This window comes from Dermochelys coriacea, chromosome 8 (genome assembly GCF_009764565.3).
Source record: "Dermochelys coriacea isolate rDerCor1 chromosome 8, rDerCor1.pri.v4, whole genome shotgun sequence".
Taxonomy (NCBI): Eukaryota; Metazoa; Chordata; order Testudines; family Dermochelyidae; genus Dermochelys; species Dermochelys coriacea.
The window spans coordinates 71,415,318-71,425,311 of NC_050075.1; the positions used below are offsets into that span (position 1 = coordinate 71,415,318).

The 9,994-nt window shown below is 40.4% G+C and overlaps 1 non-coding gene across 1 annotated transcript; it reads left to right on the plus strand.

The window, feature by feature from the left end:
* Positions 1-9,356: 9,356 nt before the first annotated feature.
* On the plus strand, positions 9,357-9,540 carry LOC119860837. The gene has a single exon (XR_005294655.1). It is a non-coding gene; the product is annotated as a U2 spliceosomal RNA (small nuclear RNA).
* The last annotated feature ends 454 nt before the right edge of the window (positions 9,541-9,994 follow it).

Here is a 9,994-nt window from a genome sequence, read left to right on the forward strand (position 1 = left end):
AAAATAGCCATGAGGGGAGAATCACATGTAGGCATCAGAAAACTAACATGTATTTTAAAGGATTCCATGTCTCCAGGGTGATTCTATAGACCAACTGCAAGAAGTTGTAGATACATAAGAAAGAATTCAGAGAAGAGTGACAAATGATCAGAGAGCTGGAGGTTTTGACTTGGGAGGAAAAATTAGAAGAGCTAAACATGAATAGTTAGCTTAACTAAGTGAGTAAGCCTGCAAACACTTGAAGGAGGCAGCCTGCAAATACTTGAAGTGCCAGTGGAGAGGAATAAATAATGGAATAACTAGAAATAATGAAATGAACCCTGGAAGATAAAAATGAACTTCCTGTGAGGTGAGATTTCAGATTGTGGAATCTTTTCCCGAGAGAAGTGATAAAAGCCCTATTGTATGGAATTCTTAAGACAACTCTGTATTGGACTTTCAACAACTGAACAATAAGATGCACATTAATGGCCAAATGGTTACTTACTTTGTACTTGTCTTACTGTGGTGACACGTCTCAGAATAACTTTTTCCACCCCTTTTGACCATATTGTATAGAATACCTGTTAAACCAAAGCTAATCAGACTTCCTTACCTCAAAACAGACCGTTCCATTTCAGATAGTACAAATTAGTGCAAAAGCACATAAGTAAGCTGTGATTGCTGATGTGTAGGGATCCTCTGGTTTACAGTTTAAGTCCACTTTGTGTTACTGCAACCTCCTATCATTAGATAATAAAAAATCTTATGAAACCTATAGAAAGAGGGTTACTTCGCTCATATTCAACACAACTGAAGTTAAATTCTTTCCCAAAGAATTGTTGCAATTGCACCGAGGTATATTAAGGCTTCTGTAGCTCAAACTTTGAATATGTGTCAACATCCTTCAGCTGTTGTAAATTGATATAGCTATACTGAAATTATGCTGATTTAAACTAATGGGGGATCTGGCCTACCCTCTCATCTGACACAAATGCCCTCTAACACAAATGCAGAACACTGTAAATATATAACAAGAAAACTTTCTTTTTTTAAATAACTCCAAGGAAAAAGCTAACTGCAGAGTATAAATCTCTTTGTCAGGAAATGACCTGAATTTTGTGTGCCAAGTTTCTCAAAAATAGCATTCAGGCTATGTAAGTTTTAAGTTGGGCTCTTACCTTCTGTTCCATGACTCTGTAGAAATGAAATCAAGAGACTGCCTCACTCTGTCATGGTCATCACTGCCACATCATAAATTAATGTAGGTCAGAGACTGCATGGGAGGGAGATACTAGTGATAGACTTCATCTGATGCTGTTCTATTGGACTCCTTTATTCAGATGCTTGCATGAATGATTGGCCAGTGTTTACCAAACCAAATAAATAAATAAATAAAATCTGATAGCTTGAGTCATTTTTAGAAACCACTTTCCTCAGGGGAGCTAAGAGCTCCACACTAGCAGGGTATATTCTAGGAAATCATGTATTGATTTAAACATGCCAGCCCCACTCTCATATTGTTACTGTAAAAGATTTGTTAGTCACAGCAATATTAGTAAATATTTAACTTGATAAATCTGGATCTTGGGATTGTGTAATGTATGTGGGTGTGGCTTTATTGGGGCAAATCTTTGTTCTGGACACTGCTTGGGTAAATTAGCAGTTGGGTGGACAGTCAGTGTAGCTCAATGCCACTACTACAACTTCAGGGTCCCTCACATGCAGTATATTCTGATCTTTCTCCACAGGCAGATGACTGGGGGAATCTGTGTCTGTCTACTGTGACATGGAAGGATTCATCCACAGCTTTGTAGTGTGCAGCAGGAATGAACCGTGTGGGCTCTGTGTCCTGCCCTCTATGTAACAAAGCCTGATCTGTGCCTATAAGAAGGGATATATGAGTTGGCCAACTGGCCCAAATCCTTCAGTGCTTACTCAGGTCAAATTTGTATTGACTTCACTGCTCCACCAAATGAAAGACGTGTACTGAAATGGAATATAGCACCACTGTGACCACAAAATCTCCATGGAGAGCGGGAAATGACATTCCTAAGGAAAAACAGTGATTGTGAATATTTCTCATTCAGAAGAGAAGATAAAAGGTTTTAAGGAAAAAAACCTTAGCAGCAGAAGGGTTAGGGGTGTGTGTGAATACCATGGGGCTTCAGCCACCTCAAACTAGAACCAAATCTAAAGTTCACTGAAATTGGGGAAAGTTATTCAAATTCCTTCATCTTTGCCTTTATTGGATATTGGCAATCTGCTGCTGCTGTCTAGAGTATTCCCCAAAAATGATACCCTAAAAGGCACAACAGCCTAGGAAATCTCAGACTAGTTAGGGCTTACAAGTCTTCTACAGTCTGAGGCATCTGTGTCTGGGAAGCCGCATAGGTACCAAATTTGAGAGGAGCAGGAAAAAGACCAGTGCTGCTGCAAGCTTCTGTTGGGGGCAGTGAAGCACACTCCATAGGAATGGCAGAGGATCATGAGACAGGAGTCATTTAAAATCCTGGGTTTGGATAAACTTGAGGTAAATATCACAAGTACAGTACCTACACAATGGAAGCTAAGTAAAGTCTCTCTTAAAAATCAGACCCATAGGGCAACAGAAAATAGATATTTATTCATTAATGAGAAGGAAAAGAGCTAAATAATTACCACAGCATTTCCACTTCTTGAGAACACATCTGACCAGAAAACTGCCTGACTCTAGTGGGTGCAAAGGCACGTATGTTTTCCTCAGATGTGAATAGGTCTGTCCATACTGAGCCAAATTCAGAGGCTCAATCTAAATGAAGCTAAGCTGCTGTAAGTCTCATGCAGCCTGTGTAAATGACACAATTGTAGGACTGCCTCCAAATCTGAACCCCTGTGGGTCAGTGTGGAAAATGGCAGGCTTTATGGGTTACTTCTAGCAAAGATGGTAAAACTTCACTTATCATGAGTTAGTATGAATGAGCTAAATACATTACCAATAATAGCATAAAATGCCATGGGGAAAAACCCTCTAAAAACTAACTTCTATGAACAACTAACTTCTGAACAGTATCTAAAGCTTCTTTAGGAAAGCAGTACTATCACTTAAGGGACAGAATAATTTTTCCTAAAGGAAAATAGCCTCTTTCATGCCTCCTTCCTCAGGGAGAGGAATCAGTATGCATTATGGTTCATACCAGAATGCTTAGAGATCAGTAATTTCATGGCAACCAGTGAATTTTGCAGTGTGGTGACTTTTATGACACCTCAATTTATAGGGAGTGAAGAATGAAAGGAAACGATGCTGCAAGTTTTAAAGGAGACAAAGTATGGCTTTCCAGCTGGGTAATGCTTAGACAGCTCAAAATATACCATCTATCTCTCTGTTGCAGTGAACGTATGGATCAAATAGCAAAAGATTTGGCCAAAAGAGTACACACAGCCCCCAGCATTCACACTGTATATCAGTCTCTCGTCTAAATGGATCCTTTGGGAACAAGGCAAACATACACGCACACAGGCCTGCTGAGAGAAAGAGAGATGAGAAATAAATATGAGTGTTTGGTGAAAACTGCTACTGCTAAAATTAGAGCTGAGGATATCTGCAAAGGTGCTATCTCTAAACTGCCATAATAAGGCAATTTTTCAGTTCTGTCCAAACTGACAGTTGTGATACAATACTGCAAAATTTAATGGTCAACTGGAATGTTGAGCTGTATTCCACTGGAATTGATGTTGTAATATCAGAGTGGCCAGTTGTGTGGTGATTTAGGGCCAAATTCTTCCAGCCTTACTTTGACTGAGAAGAGACTTGCTCTAAGAGTAGGCTTATTGATTTCAGTGGGAGTATCCCTAGAGCTAAGGCTTACTTAATGTAAGTAAGGCTGGCAGGATCTGGCCTTCAATTATTTTGATATCTGCCTACAGTTTGGAGACTAAGATAAGAGAGACAACTCCTTTTCACTTCTAACCTAAATCAGGGTTTGGCCTCAGAATACCAGAGTTGAAGGTTAGTGGATTAATCCTTTCTACCTACCCAGCCTCCCTTTAACTCCCAGTCCCATGGTAATCTAGTGATCACATATTTGAGATAAGTAGGCCTTAATGGCTTGGAAAATCAAACCTTCTGTTAGGTGCACTCTGTGTAGTTTAAAGAAAAGGAGTACTTGTGGCACCTTAGAGACTAACAAATTTATTTGAGCATAAGCTTTCGTGAGCTACAGCTCACTTCATCGGATGCATTTCACCAAATGCATCTGATGAAGTGAGCTGTAGCTCACGAAAGCTTATGCTCAAATAAATTTGTTAGTCTCTAAGGTGCCACAAGTCCTCCTTTTCTTTTTGCGAATACAGACTAACACGGCTGCTACTCTGAAATCTGTGTAGTTTAGAGAGGGAAAACTCCTGATGAAATTATACTTGCTACGTAAATACAGCCCAAGCAGTTTGCTTTCAGAGAGAAGTTTTAAAACTATATTAAACATTGATTAATGAATAATATATAAAAACATGTTTATTTGTTATATATTTTTAACTACAAGAAAACGTATGCCCAACTGCTTTACAGCACAATTCACATCTCTGTATCAGATAAGAAGCAATATTTATTTATTTTTAGTATATTTTGCTTTTTAAAAAGGATACATGTGAGTTAAGTCTCACCAAATGTCCTTAATTTGTCCAGCCATAGATGTTGATTTGACTTTGATAAAAGAGTAGTTACAGTTTAAATAAATAATTAGGTCTAGTCTGAAGTTCCCCCTTGTGGGAGCTCTGTGGTATTACAATGATTTACACAAAAATATGCACGGGGTGTATGCAGTTACATAGGGAGGGTAGACTGAGTAAGTGACTGACTAAAGGGCCTTGAGGAAGGAGTGAATGTTGTGCTCTTTTAGAAATCAAGGGGGAAATAGGAATTGTGTGTCTCATGTTCTGCTTTTCTGGGATAACTGCTGAATAACTTGCATCAAATCAGCAAAAATGGGGTGACTAACAGTGCTTAAGCATCAGACATACAACCAGCCATACAGGCAAAACAAAAGAGCTGATAACGCTGCCAATTATATGGTACCTCAAGATTGCAGTAATCGGAGAAAAATCAAAGTCTAGGTCTAAAAATTAATGCTTCAAATGCACCAAAACAATTACTTTAAGAGCAATTTGAAAGTCTCAAGTCCTTCCGAGAATATTTGTTAGACTTAATCCTGAAAAACAGGACTATCCACAATGACTCCAAGATCTTTCTTGAGTGGCAACAGCTAATTTAGACCCCATCACTTTGTGTGTACAGTTATGGTTATCTTTTCCAGTGTGCATTACTTTACATTTATCAGCATTGAATTTCATCTGCTATTTTGTTGCCCAATCTCTCAGTTTTGAAAGTTCCCTTTGTAATTCTTTGGAGACTGCTTTGGACTTAACTCTCTTAAGTAACTTTTTTTATCATCTGCAGATTTTGCCACCTTCCTGTTTACCCCTTTTTCCAGATCACTTATGAGTTTGTTGAACAGAACTGGTCCCAGTACAGATCCCGGGAGGATCCTTTATTTCTCTGCTTTCTCAAAACTGACCATGTATTCCTACCCTTCGTTTCCTGTCTTTTAACAGTTACTGAGCCATGAGAGGACCTTTCCTCATATCCCACGACTGTAAAATTTGCTTTTATAAGTTTGCTTAAAGTGTGCAGAAACGGCAGCCATTTTGTTCTCAGGATTGCTGCTGAATGTTCGAGGCAACACATATTCTCTGGTAACATTACTTTGGGCCTTTCCTGTTTTATTGACTCTAATTAAATTCAATTTAGTGCAAACAAAGGTGATTCACTCTTTGCATTTGGAAACAACCCACCACCCTATGTACAGGACTTCCTTGCCAAGTTCTGCCCTGGCAAGGGAGTGGCAACATTGCCTTGGCACGTTGGCAATTGATATACTTGCCACATGGCGTTGTATTTTATCCAACTTGCCAGATATGTGTGGCAGCAGCAAAGTATTTAATGCTAACATTTTCCAAGAATGGCTACTACAAATGCCAATGAAGTCAATGCGGAGCTTTGAACCTCTGAAAATTGGGAAACTTTATTTAGAGTTAGGCTGTAAATCTACATTTCAACTTTAAGTACCCAAGTTTGCAAACTCTGTCTGTAATAACTAAGAACTGGTCCAACTTCACTCATTAATTATCATATTTGACATAGTACTAGATCTTTTCTAAAATTAATATACTAATAAAATACAATTTTCTATAATTTATTATAATACCGCACATTGTTTCATACTATAATTATGTTGTTCAAATTTGAACCAACTTCATGTGTCTGTCCTGTTATACAGATCTTCTCCAATAAGTGGAATGTGTGATAAGAAACACAGTCAAGTACCCAACTGAAACATGAGAGTGCTGCTTTGATTGACTGTGTGGGATTTAGGTATCTATGTTAGATATCTATTTTTAAAGTATGTGTGGAGATAAGATTTCCAAATAAAAAACTCTTAATATCTGATGGTTTCCCTAGGAGTACTGAAAACAGATGATTGTTGTGTGTTTGTGATTGTGCCTCATTTCTCTATGTTGTTCACTTAAATGTTTGTGTTTCTAACACTGGGGTCGGGGGGAGGGATCAATCTAAGTTACGCAACTTCAGCTATGTGAATAACGTAGCTGAAGTCGATGTACTTAGATCTACTTACCGTGGTGTCTTCACTGCGGTAAGTTGACGGCTGATGCTCTCCCATTGACTCCGTCTGAGCCTCTCACCCTGGTGGAGTCAACGGGAGAGTGCTCAGCGGTCATTTATCGCTTCTAGACTAGACATGATAAATCGACCCCCTGCTGGATCAATTGCTGCCCGTCAATCCAGCTAATGTAGACAAGCCCTAAGTGGATATATTTCTAACCCAGGCAGGTTAAGGACTCAGACATTGGCATGCTGAGTATTCAGACCCTTAACCCAAGAAAATGTTCTGATCTCACTTAGAAAGTGAGATGAGTGTCAGGCCCTCAGACTAGGTGAAGGAAAGCTAGACTGCTATACACCTGTACCAAACCACAACTCCAGGCACCTACCATTGTGTGAATCAGGAGTTGATACTAAACCACCTGCTTTCAATTAATCTCCAGTCTTAAAATAGATTTCTCTCTTAGATAATCTCTTCCCATTAAATATTCTCCAGGTTAAAGAACCCCACCTCCTTACTGTAGTTCAATGAACCTAAGCTTATAGAGCTGATTGGGGACTTTGTGATTGAATGTGTCTTTTTGTCAGAAAAAGCCAACTTGTTGAAACTGTTGCAACTGTTGCTCAGGTCAGCGATGGGATTCTCTAAGTGAGAGAATGTGAGCCCATATACCAGCATTGCTAATAGCCTGCTAGTTAGGGCACTCACCTGGGACATAGGAGACTGAGGTTCAAGTTCCTGCTGTGCCCTATTCAGTTGTTCCTATAGAGTCACTCCTCTCTCTGTCTCATCCAATTAATATTTCATTACATAAACAAAGTGGAACAGCTCCTACAGGAGAGACTGACTCACCCTGCAATAGCCCAGGGCACTCCCTTGGGATGTGGGAAGGTGATGCTCAAGTCCCTACTCCATATCAGGCCTAGCAGGGACTTGAACCTGGGGTCCCTACATTGCAGCTGGCTATTGTGGGGTCAGGGCAGGGTCTCTCTCTCTCTCTCTCTCTCTCTCTCTCTTTTTTTTTTTTTTCAAAAGACTCAGTCTCATTTTTATTCTGATGTCAAGGTTTTGAAATTTGGTTTTGTTCCACATTTTTCACAATTGTGACCAGTTCTCCTTATAAGGCATGCCCTGATTCAGACTGTGAACATGAAACACTCGTTAATCTGCTGCCCATAGAAATATTTTCTCTCTCATGCTCCCTACTAGAGTAGTTTGGGCATCTCCACATAAAGCAAGGATCTTACCAATGCCGTCTTCTTAGCAGAGGAGAGATCTGTCCTTTCCAAATTAAGAGGCCCATTATTAAAGCACTAGCATTTCTTGACAGTTACACTGCTGTAACACTTCCAGCTGTGCCTTGCACTCTGTGGAGAAGGGTGGTGGGTTAGAGAACAGAGCTGAGTCCAAGCTGAATGTTGCCTAAAGGTGTGGGAGGATGTTCAGAGCTGGGGTTCTGCTTTGGCTTAATCTAGAGAAGATGAGTGAGCTGCTACTTCTGGATCTGAACTTTTTCAGGCTTCCGTGGAGATGTTCTGATCTGGAATTTGGCTTCAGGCCCAACTCTACTAGAAAGGGTAGAAGAGAGGAGAAAGAACTACAGGGAGATTTGCCAGCCAGTAGCAAGGAAATGACAGACCGGACCGCAGCTTTGCTGTACCACATAAATTCCTCTCTATGCTGGCTTCAAGAACCCATTTCCCTATTCTCTCTTCCCTCCCTGCTACATTGAGGGAGGCAGGGGGAGGTGGGTAATTCTCTTATGTCCCATTTTTGCACTCCTACCGCTTTTGGGGAAGACTTTTACTCTGAGATTAAACTGAAAAAATAAATTGCAGTAATGATGAACTAATGCATCCATAATGGAATGCCCCTAAATGGCCTGGCATTTAATGCTGCAGCAGTGTAGCACAATGTTAGATTTTCATGAGATAAATAGAATAGTTGCCCTCTATAGAATTCTATTAAAAGGCAGAACCTGATGAAATTAGAACAGGAAACAGATGGAGGCTATATTGTGGAAGCATGGAGACCTAGATAAATGGCATGGGAAAGATTTTCAGCTATAAATTAGAGCCACAAAGTGCTAAACAAATTTGGAAAACTGCTCATGTTCGTGGACTGAGCTGGTGATGCTTCTCCAGAGTTTTGCCCATAAAAGCTTGAATAGGTTTCTCTGTGAAATCCCCAGAGCACATGAAATTCAAATTGAATTTGGGATCAAATGGCTGTAAGCTCAATTAAACAGACATACTTGGTGTCTATAGGAGGATCCAGGTTAGTTTTAGGTGGTCTTTGGGCACTGATTTTTATTACAGTTCAGCATTAATAACTCCATAGTTAAGACTGAAGCTAGCTTTCCATTATAAGTCTTGTTTTCAGCCCACTAGATATCTATAAAAAAGAGACTGATCTTCTTTAAGTTGTGCTTCCTCCCATCCCAGGGTAGAGGGCTTTGGGAAGTGAGGTATGCATCAGAGTTCTCGTGTGATGGTGCTGTCCAGCCAGAGATTCTGTTCATGCTTTGAAAAAATCACTCTAATGCTTCTGTGAGTTGTGATCCCTAGTGGAAGGTGCTTGGACAACTACTGGCCTAAAATCTGTCTGTACGAAGATTAATAGCAAGAATCTTCTTCCTGAGTGAACAACCCTGGTAGGGAGCACAGCCAGGGAGACTGCCTTGAGCTCTCCACCAATCTCCATTTGGAGGGGGCTAAGCTAAGATCTGCAGCTAAGATCAAGTGTAGTATCTGTTCTTATCAGTTTAATATCTGATACGTCCTCTATCTGAGGACTATATATTAAATGGATTTTTAGAACAGGGAGATGGAATAGGAGCTTCCTCCATCCACTCCACGTATCAACCTGGTATTGTAGTACCTTCAGGAACGGTGGACCAAAAAATCATAGTGCAGAACCCCTTCTTCAGTAATAATGGAGCAGGTTACCCTACCATTATCAGCTCCTATGCAGAGCTCATGGAAAGGAGAGGCCTCCATCCCACTAAGCACATGTGTATTTTCTGTTAACTCACCCTTTGGGACCCATCCATCTCCCTGATCCCTGCAGAGTTTTTTACAGCACTGGGCTTGGAACAGCTTCTGCAGGCTGTGCAGCTCCAGGGAGTAGCACTGCTTTGCCCTTGTCCCATGTGGTGGTATTTTTTTTCTCCTTTAAGCTGACCTCTCTCTGCGTCCCATGAGGCTGGTATGGCACAGCTCACAGGATTAGGCCCAACATTCAACTTTAGGGCTTACATTTTCAAAAATTACTGGTGATTTGGGGTGCCTTAGTTTCTCAACTTGAAGTACCTTGGAAGGGGCCCAGCTTTCAAAGAAATACTGGTCTGCACTTGC